Source organism: Capsicum annuum, chromosome 9 (assembly GCF_002878395.1).
Source record: "Capsicum annuum cultivar UCD-10X-F1 chromosome 9, UCD10Xv1.1, whole genome shotgun sequence".
In the NCBI taxonomy this organism is placed as follows: Eukaryota; Viridiplantae; Streptophyta; class Magnoliopsida; order Solanales; family Solanaceae; genus Capsicum; species Capsicum annuum.
In genome coordinates this window covers 150923912-150948417 of record NC_061119.1, presented here as the reverse complement: position 1 = coordinate 150948417, position 24506 = coordinate 150923912, and positions in this window count along the sequence as shown.

Here is a 24506-nt window from a genome sequence, read left to right as displayed (position 1 = left end):
AGGTTGACTAAGTTCGCGCATTTCTTGCTAGTACATACATCTTTCACTGCTGAGGACTACGCTAAGATGTACATCCAAGAGTTAGTCAGGTTGTATGGCGTTCCGTTGTCTGTCATCTTCGATAGAGGTACTCAATTTACTTTTTAGTTTTGGAGAGACTTTCAAAAGGGTCTTGGCACCCAAGTTCATCTTAGTTCCTTTTTTCATCCGTAGCTAGACGGTCAGGCTGAGACGATCATCCAGACTTTGGAGGATATGTTGAGGGCATGTGCTCTTGATTTTAAAGAAAGTTGGGATGAACATTTTCCATTGATTGAATTTGCTTATAATAATAGTTTTCATGCTAGTATTAGAATGGCTCTATTTGAGGCTTTATATAGAAGGAGATGTAGATCACCCATAGGTTGGTTTGAAGTGGTGAAGCTGCTGTGATTGGACCTGATGCTGTATTTGAAGCTATAGAGAAATTTAAGGTGATTCGAAAAATATTAAAGACACCCTGGAGTCGTCAGAAGTCATATGCAGATTTGAGAAGAAGAGCTCTTGAGTTAGAAGTTGATGATTTAGTGTACCTGAAAATTTTACCCATGAAAGGGGTGAAGATATTTTGTAAGAAAGGAAAGCTTAGTCCCCGATATGTTGGCCCTTATAGAGTTTTGAATCATGTTGGGAAAGTAGCTTATGAGATTGAGTTGCCTACGGAGTTGTCAGCTGTCTACTCTATCTTTCACTTTTCTATGCTTAAGAAACACATTGGCGATTCTTCTATTGTTTTTGATCCATCGGAGAACTTAGACATTTGGGATATCCTTTCTTATGAATAAATTTTGGTTGAAATCACAGATTATCAAGTCCGTAGACTAAGAAATAAGAAAGTTCCTTTGGTTAAAGTTCTATGGCGAAATGGATCAGTTGAGGGTGCTACTTGGGAATGAGAAGCAGATATTCGAGTTAATTACCCCCATCTCTTCTATGCAAGTTCAAATCAAGCTGAAGGTATTATTTTTCCTTGATTTATTTTCCTCCTAATCCAGTGTATTCAGTTAAATAGTTGTCTTCCATCTTGATTAGTGCATTCAGTGAAGTATCTAAAAGTGTAGAGTAAAGTAAGCTTGTTGAATAGATTATTTTAGTAGGGCACTTTCAAGTGTCCTCTTTGACCTTGAGTCTAACTAGCAACATTCGAGGAAGAATATTTCCAAGGGGGAGATATTGTAATACCCCGACCATTTTGTTAGCCTAAATTCATCTTTTGAGCGAATAGGAAAGACTTCCTAAATTCGGAGCAAGAAGTTATGACTATCTGAAGTCCCAATCGAGAAACATCATTATTTTGACCCTCAGCACGTCGTAGAGATGAGTAATATCCCAATTGTCACTTTTCAATGAGCCTCCGTGATATTACCGCGTCGCGTTAAGGCTCAATATCAGGATTATCAAATTCCAGTGCACCAACGCGATTCCACCGCGTCGCGGTGCTCTTCTAAGTCATAACCAAGGTGGCAACATAATTTCACCGTGTTGCGCCACTGAGCAGTTTCCCAATTGTCCAAAATCCAATGAAGGACTGCAATTATGGCGCCTCATGCCAGGGCCAAAAATCGAGCTCCAGTTTTAGAATTTGCTCAAGGGTATTTGGGTCTTTCCGCCCAGTTTGGTCCTCTATATATAGATTCAAGTAAAAGAGAGAAATCCATTCTTCTCCATTTCTCTTCAAAGAAATATCTAGAACTAGGGTTTGTCCTCTAAATCCAAATAAAATCTTCTCCAAGAAATTCAAGAATTTTTCCATATATTTCACCAAGTTGTTCACGAATCAAGTTTTCCAAGTCAAAGGCATCAAAGAACTTAGCTCAAAAGTGTGAAGAAGAGTTTCCAATCAAGTCTTTTCATCTTAAATTTATAATCCAAGTTATGTGGGGTTTTCAACAAGAGCAATCCTTTTATTTTTGTGCCCAAAGCTCTGATTTCTATTATAGATTTACATGATTTTGTAAGTGGGATTATACCCAACTTACTTCATTATAAGACTATGAGATAAATTGTTCAAGCTTTGTTATACATGATTATTTTACTATTCTCAAGTTATGACTTGATATTTAATATTGTGAATTTCAAATTACTATGATGAGTTGATATTTCAAGTGCCTTCAAGATACGTGTCAAGCTTTAAGATTCCTTATGGCAAATTAGATTATTGAGCATATTGATTCATGAGATTAAGTTGTTACAGTGAGTCTTGATATTTTCTCAAATTTATTGATGTTGCCATGATTTAATAAATTGATACATTTTGATATTGAGAAAGATTGATTTGATTTGAGTTGAGTTAGGAATCCACAAATTGATTATGATTTGATAAATCAGAAAGAGATTTGATTTGATCTTCATGATAGACCCTTGTGATGTTTGTGGTGGATTTTCTAATGCGTTCTAATCTTGTGTCTAGGAGTAGTATTTAGCACCGACCGGGAAATATAGTATTTCCCCTGAAACTACATGCCACAGTAGGATTGGTATTGATATTTATGGGCCAGAGGCTGAGTATGAGATTGTGATCACTAAATTGAGGTTGTACTCCCTGGCAAGAGTACGACGCTCCCGCCAATATAGGGTTCTCTCCTTAGGAGGGAAAAATGTTGGACTCCATGTAGCTCACGTGGTCTATGTTAGTTATAAGAACCTCCCATGTCCATAAGAGTTGAGTTTCTTGAATTACCGAGTCACTTCGAGTCTTGAGTTAAAGAGTTGAGTTGTTTATGATGATTTATGAGGTTTTTATCATATGATTTATTTACTATGAGATCTTGAAAAGTATATTTCAATTTAACTCAAGCCAAGTGAGCCATCATTGTACATATGCATATTTTTATGAAATTGATGATGATATTTACATTGTTTCATGCTCCTCCACATACTCAGTACATTCCAAAGTGTTGACCCATATATTTTTCTATGGGCTATATTTTCTAGTAATGTAGGTTCAGGTACTCAGCGGCAGCCGCATTAGCGATATTCGAGTGCCTCAACTATGTTTCCTCAGTGGTGTGTCCTCATGGTTCGAGGACTGTATCTATATTTTATGTAATTTCATTCTGTTTTTATGGCTTTCAGTGTTGTCTGAGTCAGTTGGGGGTTTGTCCCAATGGTTCTTTAGTCTTAAATAGTAGAGGCTTTGTCAGACTAGAGTATCAGTATGTACAGAATGTTAATATTTTGATTGTATAGGACAGCATATCTTTGCTTTCAAATATGTCCATAATATGATATCCTTTCTTATTTTACCATGACAACCGTCAAAGTGAGTTCAAAAAGGGATGACAGGCTTAGAGGCTTAGCTTGAGGCCACATGTGGCCTTAAGTACCATGTGATATCTCGAGATAAGTTCTTGGGGCATTACAAGCTTGGTATTAGTTCCAAAGGTTTAAAGAGCCCTAGGGAGTTTGACAAGCCACGTTACGTAGAGTCTTGATCATCAGTGTGTAGCGCACCACATCTATGAGCAAGAGGCTACGGGACACCTTAGGAAAAATTATTTCTTTCTTTCAAAAATTTATCGTGCCTATGACTATTTTTTCTCCACTATTAATTCATGCTCTTTTATGATAGAATATTCCTCCTCGTAGAGCTTGTAAAAACAACGAGCAACCTCAACCCGTTGATCCCTTGAACGAGCATGTGTCTTATACGAAATTCTGGGCAGCTTTTCAGGTGCTAGCCCAGGCAGTTACTGCCAATGCTCAAGCTAATGTTCAGGCTATTGTTCTACCTCTGCAAGAGAATAATTTTGCTGTAGCTCAAGTATGATGGCTAACTCCAAGACCATCATGAGTAAGTTTGTGATTGGTGTGTCAAGTTATATTGTGAAAGACTATAGATCTGCTATGCTTAATAGGGAGATGGACCTTTTCTCGGTTGATGATACATGCCCAATAGGTTAAAGCTAATAAGTTGAAAGACAGGGAAAGAGTAAGAGGGAATAAAAAAGCTAGATCAGAGCAGCAGGGATCCGGTCAGTCCATATTCCATGGAGGGAACCGCCCTTAATTCTAGGGATGTCCATTTATGCCTGCGCCTTCCAAAGTTAGTGCTACCGCACCTAGAAGCAGGCAGGAGCAGTGGAACAGGCCTATCACATCTAGGTCTTAGGAAAGTGTAGGTAACTTTATCTACCAAGTATGGAAAAGATCATTTTGGCAATTGTTTTATTGATCAGAAGAGTTGCTTTGGTTGTGGAAAGTTGGGCCACCGACTTAGATATTATCTGTATGCTAGATAGGGGAGTCTAGATGCTCGTCCCCAGAGTTAGGATACTAGTGCCCCCACTCCCAAAGTCCGCCCAGTTCCTTCTCAGGGTGCCTCATCTAGTATTGCAACTGGTCAGTGTAAGAATCGCTTTTATGCTATACCACCCTACCAGGAGCAGGAGGATTCACCAGATGTTATTATTAGTATGCTCCATGTATTTTATTTCGATGTGTATGTGTTGATGAACCCTAGGTCAAGTTTTTCTTATGTGACTCTGTTGGTGGCTGTGAATTTTAAGATCAGTGCTGAAAGGGTTCCTGAGCCTTTTCTAGTTTCTACCCTAGTAGGTGAATCGGTTGTTGCTAAACAAATGTTTAAGAAGTGTCCTATCATTGTCCTTTACAGAGTCATGTTTGCAGACTTGATTGAGTTAGACATGTTTGATTTTGATATTATTTTGCGTATGGATTGGCTTCACTCTTGTTATGCGTCTATAGACTGTCGAACCCGTGTAGTCAATTTCAGTTTCCCAATGAGCCAGTCTTTGAGTGGTCTGGAAATTTTGTATCCCCTAAGAGTCATTTCATATCTTAACTTAAAGCTACAAAATTGATATCCAAGGGTTACTTTTATAATTTGGTTTGAGTTAAAGATACAAAGACTGAAACACTGACTATTCACTCTATTAGTGTTGTCAATAACTTTCTTGATGTTTTCTCGGAAGATCTCCCAAGGGTACCTCTTGATAGGGAGATAGAATTCGGGATTGATCTTCTTTCTGACTCATAGCCTATTTCTATTCTTCCATATCGAATGGCCCTCGCAGAACTTAAGGAGTTAAAAAAGCAACTCAAAGATCTTCTTGATAAGGGTATCATAAGGCTCAGTGTGTCTCCTTGTGGCACACCCATTCTGTTTGTGTGAAAGAAAGATGGTTCATTGCGTATATGCATTGACTATCGTCAGTTCAACAAGGTCACAGTCAAAAACAAATATCCTCTTCCTAGAATTGATGACCTATTTGATCAGCTGCAAGGTGCTCGTTATTTCTCGAAAATAGATTTAAGATTCAGCTATCACTAACTTAAGGTTAGAGAGTGTGAAATTCTAAAGACGGCTTTCCGCACCCGTTATGGTCATTTTGAGTTCCTGGTTATGTCTTTCGGGCTAACTAATACCCCAACAACTTTTATGGACCTCATGAATCGGGTGTTCCGATAGTACTTGGATATGTTTGTTATTCTGTTTATAGATGATATTCTTGTATACTCCCAAAGTAAAAAAGACCATGCAGATCATCTCCAAATTGTCTTGCAAACCCTTAGAGATCATCAATTTTTTGCCAAGTTTAGCAAGTGTGAATTTTGGCTAATGTCAGTTGCCTTTCTGGGTCATATTGTTTCTTCTGAGGGTGTTCAAGTTGATCCTTAAAAGGTAAAAGCTATGAAAAATTATCCTAGACCAATCTCTCCATCTGATATTAGGATTTCCTTTGTTCTAGCTGGCTACTACCATTGTTTTGTTGAAGGTTTCTCTTCTATTGTGTCTCCTTTGACTCGGTTAACCTAAAAAAAAGTTAAATTCCAATGATCAGATTCTTGAGAGAAGAGTTTTCATAAGTTAAAGACTCGACTCACTTCAGCCCTTGTGTTGACTCTTCCTAATGGAGTAGATGATTTTGTGGTATATTGTGATGCCTCTAGAGTTGGTTTGGGTAGCATATTGATGCATAAAGGTAAGGTTATAGCCTATGCCTCCAGGAAGTTGAAACCGCATAAGAAGAATTTACCGACCCATGATCTCAAATTTGCTGTAGTGGTTTTTTCTTTAAAAATTTGGAGACACTACTTGTACGGTGTTGATATTGATGTATTTATGGATCATAAGAGTTTGCAATGTGTTTTTACCCAAAGAGAGTTGGATCTTCGACAGAGGCAATAGTTAGAATTGCTGATGGGCTACGATATAAGCATGTTGTACCACCTGAGCAAGGCCAATGTAGTGGCGGATGCCCTTAGCAGGTCATCCATGGGTAGTGTAGCGCTTTAGAGAAAGGTAAGAAGGAGTTAGTTCGTGAAGTGCATCATTTGGTATAGTTGGGTGTTAGATTGCTTGATTCAGCTGAGGGTAATGTTTGGGTCCAAAGTAGTTCCAAATCTTTTCTAGTTTTGGAGGTAAAAGAGAAGCAAGATATGGATTCTCATTTGATCGAATTGAAAGGGTTAGTTAAAGACCAAAAGGTAGAGGTTTTCTCCCAAAGGGGAGATGGTTTATTGAGGCTTCAGAATAGGTTGTGTCTGCCTGACATTGATGATTTAAGACAGAGAATTATGGCTAAAGTGCATGGCACATGATATTCTATTCATCCCGGAGCTACCAAGATGTACCGCGATTTATGGGAAATCTATTGGTAGAATGGTATGAAGAAGGATATAGCAAAGTTCGTAGAGAAGTGTGCAACTTTCCAAAGGGTAAAGATAGAGCACCAGAGACCTGGTGGTATAATGCAAGAATTTAGCATTCCTACTTGGAAGTGGGAAGAGGTGAACATGGATTTTGTAACTAGTTTACCTCTCTCTCATTGTCATCGTGATTCGATTTGGGTCATTATAGACAGGTTGACTAAGTCTGTGCATTTTTTGCCAGTGCATACATCTTTAATTGCTGAGGACTATGCTAAGATGTCATCGAAGAGTTAGTCAGGTTGCATGGTGTTCTGTTGTCTATCATCTCTTATAGAGGTACTCAATTTACTTCTCACTTTTGGAGAGACTTTCAGAAGGGTCTTGGCACCCAAGTTCATCTTAGTTTTGCTTTTCATTCGCAGACAGACGGTCAGGCTGAGAGGAATATCCAGACTTTGGAGGATATGTTGAGGGCATGTGTTCTTGATTTCAAAGGACGTTGGGATAAATATTTGCCATTGATTGAATTTGCTTATAACAACAGTTTTCATGCTAGCGTTGGAATAGCTCTATTTGAGGATTTATACGAAAGGAGATGTAGAGTGCCCATAGGTTGGTTTGAAGTGGGTGAAGCTGCTGTGATTGGACCTGATGCTTTATTTGAAGCTATGGAGAAAGTTAAGCTGATCTGAGAAAGATTGAAGATAGTCTAGAGTCGTCAGAAATCATATGCAGATGTGAGAAGAAGAGCTCTTGAGTTTGAAGTTGATGATTTAGTATACCTAAAAATTTCACCCTTAAAAGGGGTGAAGAGATTTGGTAAGAAAGGAAAGCTTAGTCCTCAATATGTTGGCCCTTACAGAGTTTTGAATCGTGTTGGGAAAACATATTATGAGATTGAGTTACCTACAGAGTTGTCAGCTATCCACCATGTCTTTCACGTTTCTATGCTTAAGAAGCACATTGGCGATTCTGCTGGTGTTGTTGATACATCAGAGAACTTATACATTGGGATAGCCTTTCATTTGAAGCGATTTCGATTGAAATCATAGAGTATCAAGTCTGTAGACTAAGAAACAAGAAAGATCCTTTGGTTAAAGTTTTGTGGAGAAATTGATAAGTTGAGGGTGTTACTTGGGAATTAGAAGCAGATATGCGAGTTAAGTACCCCCATCTCTTTTTTACAAGTTCAAATCAAGCTGAAGGTATTATTTTTCCTTAATTCAGTTTCTTCCTAATCCAGTGTATTCGGTTATATAGTTGTCTTCCATCTTGATTAGTGCATTTAGTGAAGTATCTGAAAGTCTAGAGTAAAGTAAGCCTGTTGAATAGATTATTTTAGTAGGGCATTTTCAAGTATCCTCTTTGACCTTAAATTTAACTAGCAACATTCGAGGTTGAATATTTCCAAGGGGGAGATAATGTAATACCCCAACCATTTCATAAACCTAAATTCATCTTTTGAGCAAATGTGAAAGACTTCCAAAGTGAATGATGTTCAAATCATGTTGTATATCCCTAATTTCTACTTTCTATCATGTGGATATTTGAAAAAGCTTTCTGTCAATACCAATTTCATCAAAATCAGAGATCGGAGCAAGAAGTTATGACTATCTGAAGTCCCAGTCGTGAAACATTATTATTTAGACCCTCAGCACATCGCAGAGATGAGTAATATCCTAATTATCACTTTTTAGTGAGCCTCCGCAATATTACCACATCACGCCAAGGCTTAATATCATGATTGTCAAATTCCAGTGCACCAACGCGATTCCACCGCGTCGCGGTGCTCTTCCAGGTCATAACCAGGATGGTAACACAGTTTCACCGTGTTGTACCACCGAGTAGTTTCCTAGTTTTCCAAAATCCAATGAAGGACCGTGATCATAGCGGTCGCGCCAGGGCCAAAAATCGAGCTCCAATTTTAGAAATTGCTCAAGGGCATTTTTGTCTTTCCGCCCAGTTTGGCCCTCTATATATAGATTTAAGTAGAAAAGAGAAATCCATTCTTCTCGATTCTCTTCCAAGAAATATCTAGAACTAGGGTTTCTCTCTTCTAAATCCAAATAAAATCTTCTCCAAGAAATTCAAGAATTTTTCCATATATTTCACCAAGTTGTTCAAGAATCAAGTTCCTCAAGTCAAAGGCATCAAGAAACTTAGCTCAAAGGTGTGAAGAAGAGTCTTCAATCAAGTATTTTCATCTTAAAGTTATAATCCAAGGTATGTGGGGTTTTGAACAAGAGCAATCCTTTCATTCTTGTGCCCAAACCTTTGATTTCTATTATGGATTTACATGATTTTACAAGTTGGTTTATACCCAAATTACTTCGTCGTGAGACTATGAGAATATAAATTGTTCAAGCTTTGTTAAACATGATTATTGTACTATTCCCAAGCTATGACTTGATATTTGATATTGTGAATTTTGTATTTCTACCATGAGTTGATATTTAAAGTGCCTTCAAGATACGTGTCAAGCTTTAAGCTTCCTTATGACAAATTAGATTATTGAGTATATTGATTCATGAGATTGAGTTGTTACAATGAGTCTTGATATTTTCTAAAAGTTAATGATGTTGCCATGATTTAATGAATTGATACATTTTGATATTGAGAAATATTGATTTGAGTCGAGTCGAGTTAGGAATTCATAAATTGATTATGATTCGATAAATGAGAAAGAGATTTGATTTGATCTTCATGATAGACCCTTGTGATGTTTGTGGTGGATTTCCTAACGCGTTTTGAGCTTGTGTATGGGAGTAGTATTTAGCACCTAGTGGGAAATATGGTATTTCTCCCGAAACTACGTGTCACCATAGGATTGGTATTGATATTTGTGGGCCGGAGGCCGAGTATGAGATTTTGATCACTAAATTGAGGTTGTACTCCCTGGCAAGAGTACGACGGTCCCGCCAATGTGGGGTTCCCTCCTTAGGAGGGTAAAATGTTGGACTCTATGTAGCTCATATGGTTTATGTCAGTTATAAGAACCTCCCATGTCTATAAGAGCTGATTTTCCTGAATTACCGAGTCACTCCGAGTCTTAAGTTGAAGAGTTGAGTTGTTTATGATGATATATGAGGTTTTTATCATATGATTTATTTACTATGAGATCATGAAAAGTATGTTTCAATCTAACTCAAGCCAAGTGAGCCATCATTGTACATATGCATATTTTCATGAAATTGATGTTGATATTTACATTGTTGCATGCTCTCCCACATACTCAGTAGATTCCAAAGTGTCGACCCATATATTTTTGTATGGTCTATATTTTCTCGTAATGTAGATTTAGGTACTTAGCCTTAGCCGCATAGTGATATTCGAGTGCCTCAACTACGTTTCCTTAGTGGTGAGTTTTCATGGTTCGAGGACTGTGTCTATATTTTTGGTGATATTGTTCTGTTGTTATGGCTTTCAGTATCGTCTGAGTCAGTTTGGGGTTTATCCCAATGGCTATTTAATCTTTAATAGTAGAGCCTTCGTCAGACTAGAGTATTAGTATGTACAGAATATCAATATTTTGATTGTATAGGCCAATATATCTTTGCTTTCGAGTATTTACATGATATGATATCCTTTCTTATTTTGCCATGACTACCGTCAAAGTAAGTTCAAAACGGGATGACTGGATTAGAGGGTTAGCTTGAGGCCACGTGTGGCCCTAAGTACCATGTGACGTCTCGGGATAGGTTCTTGGGGCGTTACACCGGGAAAGGCCAATGTAGTGGCAGATGCCCTAAGTAGATTATTTATGGGTAGCATTGCTTATGTCGACGGCGATAACAAAAAGCTAGTGCAGGAAGTTCATCAGCTTGCCATATTAGGTGTTCATTTGGTTAATTCTGCTGAGGGTACTGTGTGGGTTAAGAATAGTTCAGAATCTTATTTGGTTGCCGAAGTGAAAGAAAAGCAAGATAGGGATCCTAGTCTAGTAAAGCTGAAGAAGTCAGTCAGAGATCAGAAAGTAAAGGTTTTGTCCCAAGGGGGAGATAGTGTATTGCGTTGCTAGGGTAGATTGTGTATGTCATGTATTGATGAGTTGAGACAGTGAATTCTTGTAGAAGCGCATGGTGCACATTACTCGATTCATCCAGGGGCTACAAACACTACAAGAACTGCTTATTAGAGATCACAATTTAGGGATAATTTGTAAATATGGTCCCTAAAAATATACTTGTAGGGATGACATTATTTAGTGGTCTCTATATATGTACAAAAATTCAATTAAGCCCGTGGGAAAAAATTATTTGGTCGCCAAATGTGAAAAATTCAGGCGGGAGTCACAAACGGGATATGAAATATATTTTTATATAATAAGTGAATAAACACTAAAATGCTTCTCTCTCTAGAATAAGGTCCTACTGATCAATTCTCTCTTTTTCACTGCCAAAATAGACAACTCTCTCTCTTACCCTCCGATGAAGTAAAATCCCTAAATCTCAGTGCCTATATTCCTAAATCGCACATTGATCGTCACTCAAAGGTTGAAGTTTTTGCTCGTAAAAAAGAGATTATTGGAAAGTTTTATAGAGAAACCTGTGAGGTGAGTTTGATTATTTGATTTGATTTAATTAATTTCTTAAAATTTAGTTTGTTTCTTGATTAGGTCAGTGTTTGCCAGGAGTTAATTTTAATTTGTTTGTAGAGATTTGTGTATTAGTCAGAAATGGGATTTTAGGTGTAATAGAAGTCCTTATTTCATTAATTGAGATATAATCTATTTTAATTATGTTAAATTAACATGAATCTGCACTTCATATCTACTTGATGCCATTTTTTGGTTTGAAGATTTGCTAATTTCTATCTCTTTCTATAGATATGGAGCAGTTAAATATAGTGAAAGTTGCATAGCATGTGTCTAGGGCTCCATCAAATTTTTTGTGTCGAGAAATTGAGAACAATAGAATTCTGGAGTTCTGTAAGCAAGCTGTGGAACAAAAGAAAGTAGGAAGTTTGTTTATTTGTGGCCGCCCAGGGACGGGAAAGTCTCTTTCAATGGAAAAGGTTAACAAGGTCCTGGTTAATTGGGCAGAAGAGGAGCTTAAAGGAATGGTAATTGCTGGATTCTTGATTCAAGGGTGTTTATGTATTTTTTGCCTTTTGCTCTGCTCTAATTTTGGGTGCTCTCAAAAGTTAGTACCAACTCTTTTTTACCTTTCAAGATTTTTTTCTACTGTATGATTTTTTGATCCTGTGGAAACAGACTCTAACAGAAATACAGTGTAAGGCTGCGTACAATAGACATTTATAGTCTGGCCCTTCGCCGAACCTCGTGCATAGAGGGAGTTGCCATTTTTTAATTTTTTGAATGATTTTGTGATCATGGTCTGTGTTACTATTAATACTCATGGTTCTTAATTCCATAATTTTCTGATTGCAGGTGTGCTGGTAGGTCTAATTGCTGGCCTAATACTTATTTTAGGAAACATTAGGGTTGATTTTATGTCTCTTCCCAACACATGTTTTCTGGATAGTATACACCCTTGTCAAGTAAATGTCTTCTTTTAGGCCATTCATTTATGTTGTCCAAAGTTGAATTCTGTATTTTCTAATGTGGATTTCGTGACAGTTGGATAGGACTAATAGGTTTGATGCACCACTTAAAGTTGCTTTATTGTTCACTTTGCCAGCTTTATTTGGTATTTGGTTGGGATTAAGCATAGCTGGTAGTGTTCTTGTTAGAGTTGGATATGGATTCTTTTCTCCTTGGGTTTCTACCTTTGAACCTTTTAGACATGACGATGAATTTAATAAGTTTGTTCATTGTTTGTGGTAAGAAACTACGTATCAACGTCTTATATTTGGTTCAGCGGTTAAGTAGTGTTGATTCTTTTTTAAGGTTGTTCTGGTTATGTTAATTTTCAGAATGGAACATGAGGAACCATAAAAGGTAGCTATGCATATGGTAGTGAACTATAAGGAACGAGTATAATCCAACCATAACTATACATTCTGTTCAAAATGAGTATAATCCAGTCGACCCTTCTCTCTCTTTGTACCTTCTCTTCATCTCTCTTACTCTCTCCATCATGGCTGTCACCGACCAGCGACCACATGACCCCTTTTTCTTTCTCCTCTCCACCACCAATGAAACCATAACCCTAGTCATCATCATTGCTTCAGATCCGAGCCCCAACCATAGAAATTCATGAGTTGCTTTTGAGTTTTGCTGAAGCTGGGGCAAATGTTATGAGACTAAAAGGCAGTGATCCGTTGGTATGTCTTCGGCTTAGGTGTTTGGTTTATGCTTATACATTTATAGATAGTTAATTTTTGCAATTCTAAAGTTGAAACTTTAGAGCATTTGTTGGATTATCAGGTATTTGGACGGGGTAGAGAAGATATGGATTTTTTTCAACAAAAGGGAAGTACCTCCATAATAAGCACAGGATTGCAACTTCAAGTAAATCACATCTTTATTTTGTAGTGGGTATCATTTCTGTGCTACGTGTTTGTTTCTGGCGTTATGGCTTGTATCTTGTCATGTATATGTATTGTACTGTCAAAGAAACTATCTTTTGAGTTCAAGTTTTTAGTGCTAGAGAAATTAAATTCTTAAATATTTGATTGAGGCGGGTCTAAGTAGCGTGACATGGATAGTGAGGATTTATATCGACCCCAACTAGCTTGTGATTAAGCTGTATTTGAATGCCGGAACCTTTTTATTTCTGCTACTAAGGTATATATGTAGGGAACTCATGGTAGAGACTTAATACTCCTTTCTTTATGAAAGCAGATGATCTGAACACAAGTTGGCTTGTGAAGATACACATATGTTAAATCATCTGCACTTGGTTGTGGTTCTTATTTCAGTTACTTTAATGGTTCTTGCTGTTCATTCAAAGCGTCTTTAGTTTCTACTAGGCTCAACTCACTGCTTTACATTTTATATGTCAAAATTACTTGGCTTAAGTTCCTTCCGATAATCACGTTGCCTTTTAAAGTTGTTTTATCTTTTCTGTTTCTTTACTAAATCTGTTGAAATATCCTACATTCTCCTCAGGTATACTGGAAGCGTTAATCTTCACAAAGGGGAAAGCAGTCGCAGCCGTAGGAAAATCATTATTGGATCATCAGTTGGGGCTTCCACTCTTTTTCTTGCTACTGTTGTCTCTTGCATACTACTACAAAAAGGAAAAAAAAACTCTCTTAAAGAAAGGTCTAATGCAAAACTTAATTTTGTCATTTTAATTATGTTTTAAAAAAAATTGGTGGGACTCACATTTTTTTATTTTAGGCCACGTTGAATTGAATTTACCTCATCAAAGGTTTGTCTCTTCCTTGGGAGATCCTGCAACAGAATCAGCACACTGCTTTACATTAGCTAAACTTGAAGAAGCGACCAAGGACTTTGAGAAAAAGGTTGGATCAGGGGGATTTGGAGTTGTATATTATGGGAAATTGAAGGAAGGAAAGAAAATTACTGTCAAAGTTCTTACAAGTAATTCCTTTCAGGGGAAGCGAGAGTTCTCAAATGGGGTAAATAGGTGGATGTTCCTATTATGCTCTAGAGGCTTAACATAATTGCTTTTCAAGGCTACATGACATAGCGTCTAATTATATATAGTGAAAGCTTCATAATTATAAAAGATTCATTCAACGCGAGAGGATACTTTTTCAGTGGTGCTCTTTAACACTCATCAAATGTATATTCCGTAGGTCACAGGCTATAAAACCTCTAGAACGGCAATGGACTAAAACTTGATTAATTTGTTAGAATATTGCAAATTTTTCCTTTACATTGTGCAAATTTGGATCTGAGGCAAATCATAGCAACCATTTTCCAGTTTATATATGTCAAATTTACGATTTCCATTCCTAGTGATGGTTTTTCTTCTATGAAGAATGAGTACAATTTCAATGAATTAAATTATTATGGTTTGCTTGGACTTTTAGTATGTGAATACGTGATATTTGACACAGGTCGCTCTGCTTTCAAGAATACATCACAGAAACCTTGTACAGTTTCTGGGATTTTGCCCAGAAGACGGGAAGAGTATCCTTGTGTACGAATTCATGAATAATGGAACTCTTAAAGAACACCTCTATGGTAAGTTTATCTCCTACTTTGATTAGAGAAAGTTCTAACTTGAATCATGCTTAATGTGTATAAACATTGGCAGATCCTCCGATACATGATCTAAGTATTAAATGATTTGATTTACGAACAGACTCCACCTGCACTTTCAGTTGTAAAATATTTTATAGGTGAGAGTGGGCTAGTTATGTCTTGCATAAGTTAATACATAAGGTCAAAGTAAAATCCGATTCTTCCATACACACAACTTGAGGTAGACCTCATTCTGGTCCTTACATTTGTTGTTTCTAAGTTAATATATTAGTTATTTATATTGGCTTATCAACTCTTCCTTCCCTAGCCTCAAAGCTCATACATCACGGGTTGCCAGCTAATACACCAGCTGTTGCTGTTAAGCGAGGAATAACACCTCAATAACACATGGTAAGCGATCCTAGTTGTTTCTCTCACTTATTATTGTGATCAAATCTTTTCTTACTTAATTTCAAGCAGTCAAAATAACTCTTCACTTTGTTCTTTATAGGGAAAGGTCCTTTAAATGATGGAGAATTATTGATTAGGATTCTAAAGTTGATTATCGTCATTGCTGAGACTTTACAATATAAGGTAGGAATGTTAGATTTTGGATTATGTAACCAGTTTTGTGATATTTATATAATGGTTATACGATAATTGAAGTGTAAATACATTTGTTTGTAATATATCCAAAAATTTTCTTAATATATTTTTATATGCATCTCGTTCTCTATATTATATTTTATAATAATTTTAAGAAACTGGACAAAGAAAATTATACATTTAGTTAGAGACCATAATTTATGGTCTATAAAACTGTATTACCCCGCATGTTTCTAATCCTGTGATTCATACTTGAGCACATGACTTACCATGAACATCCTAGTGATAGGATAGCTTATGATGCATTAAGCAAGTTCATATGAGTCACTTAAGGTAATAAAAGCTAAGAGTTTTTGAATCCATCAAGTTTTAGTATTTTATTTTGCAATTTAGACCCACCAAATTGTAGAGAATTGAATTAGCTTTCCAACGATACCAATTTCGCCTTAATCCAATACCCGGGAGAAAAGTTATGCCTATTTTCGTGAGAGACAGTAAGCATAGGCGAGTGGTTAGGCGCCGCCTAAACCAAGCATAGGCGATTGGTTAGGCGCCACCCAACCCAAGCATAGGAGATTACTTGGGCGCCGCTTAAGCCAATTCTAGGTATCAAAATACTCTATCTTGAGTTATTTTAAAGGGAATTAGGTCTTTAAATACTCCTTACACGTCCCTAAACTTAACCCTACAAAATTTATATCTTCTAAACATACTGCAACCCTATTTTCATCTCAAAGATCATCATCCAAGAGCACTAAAAGAGAAAAACAACTAGAGTTGCATAATTAAGCTTGAAGATCCGATTTCAAGGAAATTCCTCCGTCAATCATCAAGAATCTTCCTTCTAAGGTATGTGTAGTGTTCATGTATGGATTCAATTCATTCATAGAGTTCAAGAATCAATATTTAAAATACAAAAGCTTGGTTGAATGTGGTGATATGATCATATCCATGTTAATGCTTGTTTGTTTTCCCCTTTTTCATTATAAAAGTATAATTTCTATATTGTTGGGTGTTGATGATCATGTTGTTGATATTGGGTGATTCCCAAGATGGAATCTTTATATATCTTTGTGAATTCATGATATCATATGAGTTGGAAAAATGTGAATTTAGTTGTTCATGATGTATAATTTGATGAATTCACCTATGATTAAGATGTGCATGTAAGGTGTTTGATAAAATGCCTAAGGAACTAGAAATCATGCAATATAGCTAAATTGTGACTAAGTGAAGGATTCATCATATGCCCTTACGTCCCAATGACTTCTATGATTGATAATGTGCCTTGTAAATGTTGTTGGAATACTCATGAACTATTCTTATGAGATTATGCTATGTTTACTTGCAAATCCTACTTATGAACAAGATGTATGATAACCATGCAATCCCCATGAACTTCCATGCTATTAGTATGTGTTGCCAATATGATTATGCAACGAACATGATATTAAGATTGTCCAAGTACTTCCATGTGATATGAAATCCTTTCCATGCAATACATTGTTGATAGTCATGCATAGTATGAGATCCCTACTTATGATATTATAAATTATCGACTCTACTCTTATGATCAAGTCAGTCATGTGTGTCAGTCTCCTTCCATCGAGTCCTGGGGGTACTTGTACCCGAAAACTATAGCTTTGTGCCTAGATCCATGTCATGTTTCACGATATCCGAACTCAAGCTATGATTCCATAGACTTCAGTTAGTCATGTGACTCAGGAAAATCTCATGATCTTAGTCAGTTGTCAGATATCAGTAACATTCCACCAGTCAACGGAATTCAATAAGATTAAGTCATGCACAGTTAGTTATTCATGTCTAGTCCCTCCAGATGGGAGTAGAGGTTAGAACCGAGTGAACCCAAGGATGGGAACTCACCCACCAGTTCAGGGTGTGATTCTTAGTAGTAATCCTTGTGTTCTAGAACTACGTAGCCAGCGTAGGTTGAGATATCTTAAGTCGTCAGCTTAGGCTTGATGAGGTGGCTTATCCCGTCAGTTTAGGGTTCCCACAGTTCTTATTGAGTACCTGCCAGATAAGGGTCACTCACAGCTATTCTTACCAGTGGCGCGGTATTGATACCCCTCCAGTCGGGGCAGAGATTGGACCCCAGTTTAGCCATAATGGCATACACGGGGCATGTCAGTTAAACACTACTTTCCCATAGTTTCAGTATCAGTCTCAGTAAAAGAACTAAGATAGTTCTTCAGATTTCAGTATATACAGGACTGTCAGATTCAGTCATCTATGTTATCAATTTCAGTATCAGTCTCAGTAAAAGAACTCAGGGCGTTCTTCAGATTTCAGTATATACAGGACTGCAAGATACAGTCGTCCATGTTATCAGTTTTAGTATCAGTTATAACAGTTATCAGTAAACCATGTATTAGCTTATAAGTCATGCTATCACGTGTTCACGGTCCCAGTTTCTATATATGTGTGTTTGCACTCCCACATTCATATTAGTCAGTCAGTGTTGTTCATGCATGAAACCCTTTATGTTCAGCCTACCTTCCTCGTATACTCAGTACTCCAGTTGTACTGACGCATTTGTGCTATGATTCTTTCTTTTCATGTTCCACCATAGGTTTCGAGACACGAGCTCCAGCCCAGCAATAGCGGTAGCATTCCAGTCGTAGAGACACAGTGAGTCCTCATTGATTCAAGAAAAATATGATTTGATTCATTTATTTATTTCTTCAGTTCAGTCTTATGGAGTTAGTTAGAGACATGTTCCTTCAACTCCTTATTCAGACAGTTTAGAGGCTTTCAGATTTATGTTCAGATTTAGTTGTTTTAGGTATTTTTGCCCACATAATTGTATTCAGTTGAACCTTATGGCCTTACAGTTCCATGTATTCCGTATTATTATATTATGATTTGTAGTATACAGGTATAGATATCAGTCATGGATTAGCTTGTGGTTCCTCGAGGTCATGAGCACCGTGTAGCATTTCGGTTCAGCAAATTGGGGTGTTACAAAAATAGTCCAGGGATTATGTATTTCTATGGAAGAGCAGATAATGATCGTTAAAGGTCTATAGGAAACAAAATAACATACATGCAATATTTAATTAAGGACCAGATAATTGGTCACCAAAATATTTTTAGGGATCGGATTTGTGCTGGTCGCTGAAAATGTTTATGGATTAGTAAAAAAAACTCGTCGCTATTGACTTTTAGCGGCGAATCCTATAAGGACAGGCGGCAACTGGATTTTTCTTGTCGCTATTGACTTTTAAGGACAAGAAATAAGCTTTTAGGGACCAGATTTCCCTTCGTGAATAGCCATTTTTCTTGTAGTGAAAGATGTACCGCGATCTACGAGAAATCTATTAGTGGAGTGGGATGAAGAGAGATATTCCATAGTTTGTAGATAAGTGCTCCATATATCAGTAGGTTAAGATTGAACATCAGAAGACTAGTGGTTCTATGCAGGAGTTTAGTATTCCCACTTGGATGTGGGAGGAAGTGAACATGGATTTTGTGACAGGTTTGCCTCGTACTTATCAGCAACATAATTTGATTTGGGTTATTGTGGAAAGAATGACCAAATTAGCTCATTTCTTGCCAGTCCATACTATTTATTCCACCGAGGACTATGCCAAGCTCTATTTTGGAGAGTTGGTTAGGTTGTACAGTGTTCCGTTATCTATCATCTCAGATAGAGGTACTCAGTTTACCTCTCACTTTTGGAAAGCTTTTCAGAAGAGTCTTGGTACACAAGTTTATCTCAGTACAGCCTTCCACTCTCAAACAGATGGTCAAGCAGAAAGGACCATTCACACCCTTAAGGATATGTTGAGAGCATGTGTAGTCGATTTTAAGGGCAGTTGGGATGATCACTTGCTTTTGATTGAGTTCGCATATAATAAAAACTATTATTCTAGTATTCAAATGGCTCCATTTGAGGCTCTATATAGAAGGAGATGTAGATATCTGATTGGTTGGTTTTAAATAGGAGAAACTGCGCTAGTAGGGCCTAACTTGGTTTTTAATTTTTTAGAGAAAGTTCAGATGATCAGGGAGGGGCTTAAGGCTGCCCAGAGCCCACAGAAATCATATGCAGATGTGAGAAGGAAAGATCTTGAGTTTGAGATTGGTGATTTCGTATATCTGAAGATCTCTCCCATGAAGAGAGTGAAGAGGTTTGGTAAGAAGGGGAAACTTAGTCCCCGATATGTTGGCCTTTTCAAAATTTTAAGCCACTTCGGAAAGGTGGCTTATGAGATTGAGTTACCTGCAGACTTATCATCAGTGCACCCAGTATTACATATCTCTTTGTTGAAGAAGTATATTGGTGACACAGTTGTAGTTTTTCCCATAGAAAGTGTAGATGTTCAAAACATTCTTTCCTATGAGGAAATTCAAGTCAAAATTCTTGATCGACAGGTTTGTAGACTAAGAAACAAAGAAGTTCCCCTAGTCAAAGTTTTTTGGCGGAATTGAGGGAGCCACTTGGGAAGTAGAAGCAGATATGCAGACCAAGTACTCTCATCTTTTCTTTCCAAACTCAGAGTCAGCTTAAGGTAACAACCTTCACAGAATTTTTCTTTTCCATGCTCAATTTCAGTTGTATATCATTCTCATATCAGTCATGCATTTACAGAACCAGTTCAGTCATGAATCATGTTTCAGACTCAGTCATGTACTCATGTTTTCATCACTTATGTTCAGCATGTAATCTCAGTTCCTCAGTGTTTTCAGCTTAACCAGTCTCATTCGAGGTGAATGTTCTCAATAGAGAGATATTGTAATACCCTAAAAATCCAAACCAATACTAGAGTAATGTTTCAAGCTCATTCATAGTACATTATTGTTCTTTGATAGTTTTATGAGTTAGTTTGAGGTATATTACGTCTATAAATAACTCCCAGCTATTAGATGAATTAAAATAATCCTTACCGATTAAAATTTTTGATAAGAATGTACCTTAGTCAACTTCAAATGAGCATATCTTTTGCTCTACTCAGAATTTTCTAGCTCACGACCTACCAAATGGTAGAAAATTGAACTAACTTTCCAGCGATACCAATTTCTCTCAAATCCGATACTCGGACGAGAAATTATGGCACTTTTAGTAAAAACAGTAGCTCAATACGAGCAGCACCGCGTCGCAGTGACCCCAAAAATGACGTTTTTCCTTTTCTAGTGTGTCATCATAATTGCCACCACGTTGCACCAAGGGGCCATTTCTCTATTGTCCTTTTCCAGTGTGTCACCGTAATTGCCTAGCGTCACGCCAAAGTGCCAGTTCGAGATTGTCACTTTTCAGTGGCATAATACGATAGCACCGTGTCACGTTGTTAGGCAAAATGACAATTGTTAGCATTCTAGTGGCCCGACGCGATTGCACCACATCGTGTTGGAGCCAAAAATTGGGATTTCTAATTTCGCGATTTTAATTCCAAGGACCGTTTGGTCTTGTCCTATAGCCCCAAATCCATCCAAACACGGGATTTAAATCCCTAAATATCATTTTACATCACTTTTAACAATTTTTCCAAAATTAAAATCACTCTTTCTCAAAAGAATAAACTGTGGCCTTCAAAATTCAAGACCAAATCTCAAGAAATTCACCATCAACTCTCACGAATTCATCAAACTAAGTATGTTAAGTATTCATCCATGGGTTCCTTCCACCCATAGAGTCTAAGTATCCTCTTTTAAATTTAAAGTTGTGATCTTTACAAGTTATTATGATTTTAAATTGTGATTTTAACCATGAACTCCCATGAATTGCAATTCTATACCATGTTTGCATGAAATTGTTATTGTTTATCAGACCCCACATGTTCAAATATTGTTATTCATGGATTTAAATCATGATTAAATGTTATTGATGTCGAAATCATGCTTTCATACTATTCCCTTATTAGCTTAAACTATGAATATCAAGTGTTTGATAAAATGCCTACAAGAATGAATATTTGATAAAAGCTTTCATGTTAAGTCCTCCAAGCTTAAGTACTATTTTACTATTATTGCTATTGAGTTTTGGGGGTTATGAATACCTGAAAACTTAGCTGTTTACCTAGTCTCAGTATATTCAGAATATTTTCAAAATATGTTATCAGCATTACCAGTTCAATCAATTATCAGAATCAGTTAAACTTAGAACAGTTCAACATTCCGAATCAGTTTAGTTGGGAGTAGGATTTAGCGCCGAGCGAGTGCAGGGATGGCGGCTTCCCCGTCGGATAGGCAGAGTCGTTAGTAGCAATCTCTGTACTCCAGAATTACGTATCCATCATAGGATATAAGGAGTCACCCGTCAGTTTAGGCTTGACTACCTTGCAGGGGTCACCCCTCAGTTTAGGCTTGACACCCTTAGTCCTTTGGGATAGTACATCAGTATAGTTGATCCACATAGCCAGCGTTATTGCCCGTGGCACAGTACTAATACTCTTCCAACTGGGGTTACAAGTTGGACCCCGATTAGCTTAAATTGGGGTACGTCGGTTAGATGATACCTCCTACAGTCTCAGTCTAGTAATCAGTTTAGTAATTCAGTTTCAGTTTCTTGACCATAGCATACAGATATCAGTGATTCAGTTATCAGATTTCAGTATTTCAGCATTCATAGATTTTATTCAAAATATGTTATATGCTTGGTCATACATCCTCAGTATTTATAGATTTCACACATTCTCAGTATTTACAGATTACATGCACTCTATTCAGTACTTTATGTTATATATATTTAGACATTTATTATTCATGTTCATGAAACTATGCATATCAGCGTACCTTATTTAGCATACCAGTACATTCAAAGTACTTATCGCATACTCTTTTCTTGCTCCATGTTATATCATATCATAGGTTCGGACGCCCAGTTCCCGAATTGCACATAGACTTTCCAGACTATCAACCGTAGCAGTGGTAAGTCCTCATATTTCGAGGATAGACTATTTTACTTTCATGCTTTCAGTTCAGTAGCTAGACGGAGTTAGTTGGGGCTTGTCCCATTAACTTCCATTCAGTCAGTTTAGAGGCTTTCGAATATTTCAGACGGTTAGTCAGTTCTCAGATTTCAGTTGTCATTGTTAGACTTTTTATCAGTATTATCAGTTATGCTTTATAGATTTTATCAGATTTATGACTTAAAACCTTATGACATTCCTTAGTTAAATTTCGCATATGTTATGTCATTATTAGTTTTACCCAATGCTCACAGCAAGTACCAGCTCATGGGTTAGCTTATGGTCCCTCGGGATTGTAAGCACCGTGTGGCGCCCAGGGTGTACTCTCGGGGCGTTACACCCTAGCCCAATATCTACATTTCGGAGCTACTGAAATTGTTAAAATTCTCATCCGAGGCTATTTACTATAATTTTTGGTCAAAGTCAAATTTCTCAACCTTAAAAGATCTAAAATAGAAAAATTGACTTAAAACTTAAGCAATTGAACTATCAGTTCCAATAAATCATAAATAACCTGTAGCAACTATAGAAAATCTCAAAACTAAAAATATTCAAAAATCAAGAAAATAACCTAGAAATTTATCATAACACGCCTTCGTATTCACGTACACTTTGTCTAAGACACAAGTCACCACTAATGCCCGTGGGCTGGTCATGTAGCTGACATTTCTTAAAGGATGGATCAGAAAAGTAATTTGAATATCTTTAGATTTATTGAAGGTCATAATAAAATTGACACTCAATTTTTACGCTCCATATTTTGAATTAATTTTAAGCTTCTACTATTTAAAAAAATTTAGAAATAATCATTTTATTACAATTTTGGCTTTTTTGAAATTAATTTCAAGCTATTTTTTCACTTTTGAGTGAACACATATAGTTCTATATTTACTTATATGAAATTATATAATTTTAAATTTAAGAACATATCTTTAAAAGTTATTTTTGAGTGAAAATCACGGTTAAATTGAAGAATACTTTGTTTTTCGTAAAAATTAATTTTTAATTGGAAATTTCTTGTATAATTAGTATCTTAATTCTAAATAAAATAATTATAATTTATCAAATAATTATTTATGAATTGTCAAAATTAGAGCTCATAGATTAGATTGGTGTTTATTTCGTCGTAATTTGATTAACCAAATTTTACTCTTTACTGATTTAATTTTGTTCACTTCTTGAATTAATTTTGTTTATTAGTAAACCAATTGGACCCTTCATGTTTCCAACCAAACTGGCCCAAATCCATTAGCCTAAACTCCATAAGATGACCCGGCCCACCTTTACTTAATACCTCAATACTCCCTTTCTCCTCTTCACTCGTCAAAAATGTACGCACAAAAACCACTAAGCAAACCCTATGCTTATTCCATCCCAATTTCCTTTTCACTCTCTCACGATTTCTAGCCCGAACCAGCTATTTGAGGGTAATTGAAAGTTGTTCTGGATAAATCCAAAGTTGTACGAATGAAAATGGTATATTTTCACTCCATTTTGATTTTCGATCTTCCCTTTTCTTTTCGTACAATTCTAGTTATTAATCTTATCCTCTCATTTTTGAAATTTACACTATACCACAGCAAAAATCCTTGAAGGATCTGGAGATTTTAGGTCCTATATATACCCTCTCCGCTCCACTGTTTAACTCACAATTTTTTTAACCTCAGAAGGGCTGGAATTCTCTTTACTCGACTAGGATTTTGGGATTCTGTTTCCAATCTGAGAGTTGTGAGAATTTTGGCTCAGTTTCCAATCATCATTGCTATTCTCGAGTCAAGAAGAGTGGTGGAATTATGATAGTCAACTCGTCGTCCCAAGTTCGTTTCTTGAAAAGAGTTAATATCATTTTCTTTTTGTGTTTCTACTATATATGTGCTAGTTGTTTAAGTCTTTGTAATCCGAATAGCATTTTCAAGTTGTTTATCCTGTTTCAACTATGAAATTCCTCTTGGTGTGATTTCTCGTTCTTTTGTCTTTTTTTTCCGTTTAACGTTGTTAATTTAATCAAGTATAGAAAATCATGTAGTTATGTATTTTCCTGTCGATTTCAAAAATTAATGTAGTCGTGTAGCTCCTGATCTCATCTACAATTTAGTAAATTAACTTCCCTTTCATTGTTTACTTTATGTGTCTATCTCCTACTTTTATTTTTAATATCTGTCCAGTTCTATTCTTTCCATATTTTGGGGTGTATTTGGATCACTATTCTATGGTCTTTCAACTACTACAAAGATGTGTTGAAAAAGGATGGACTC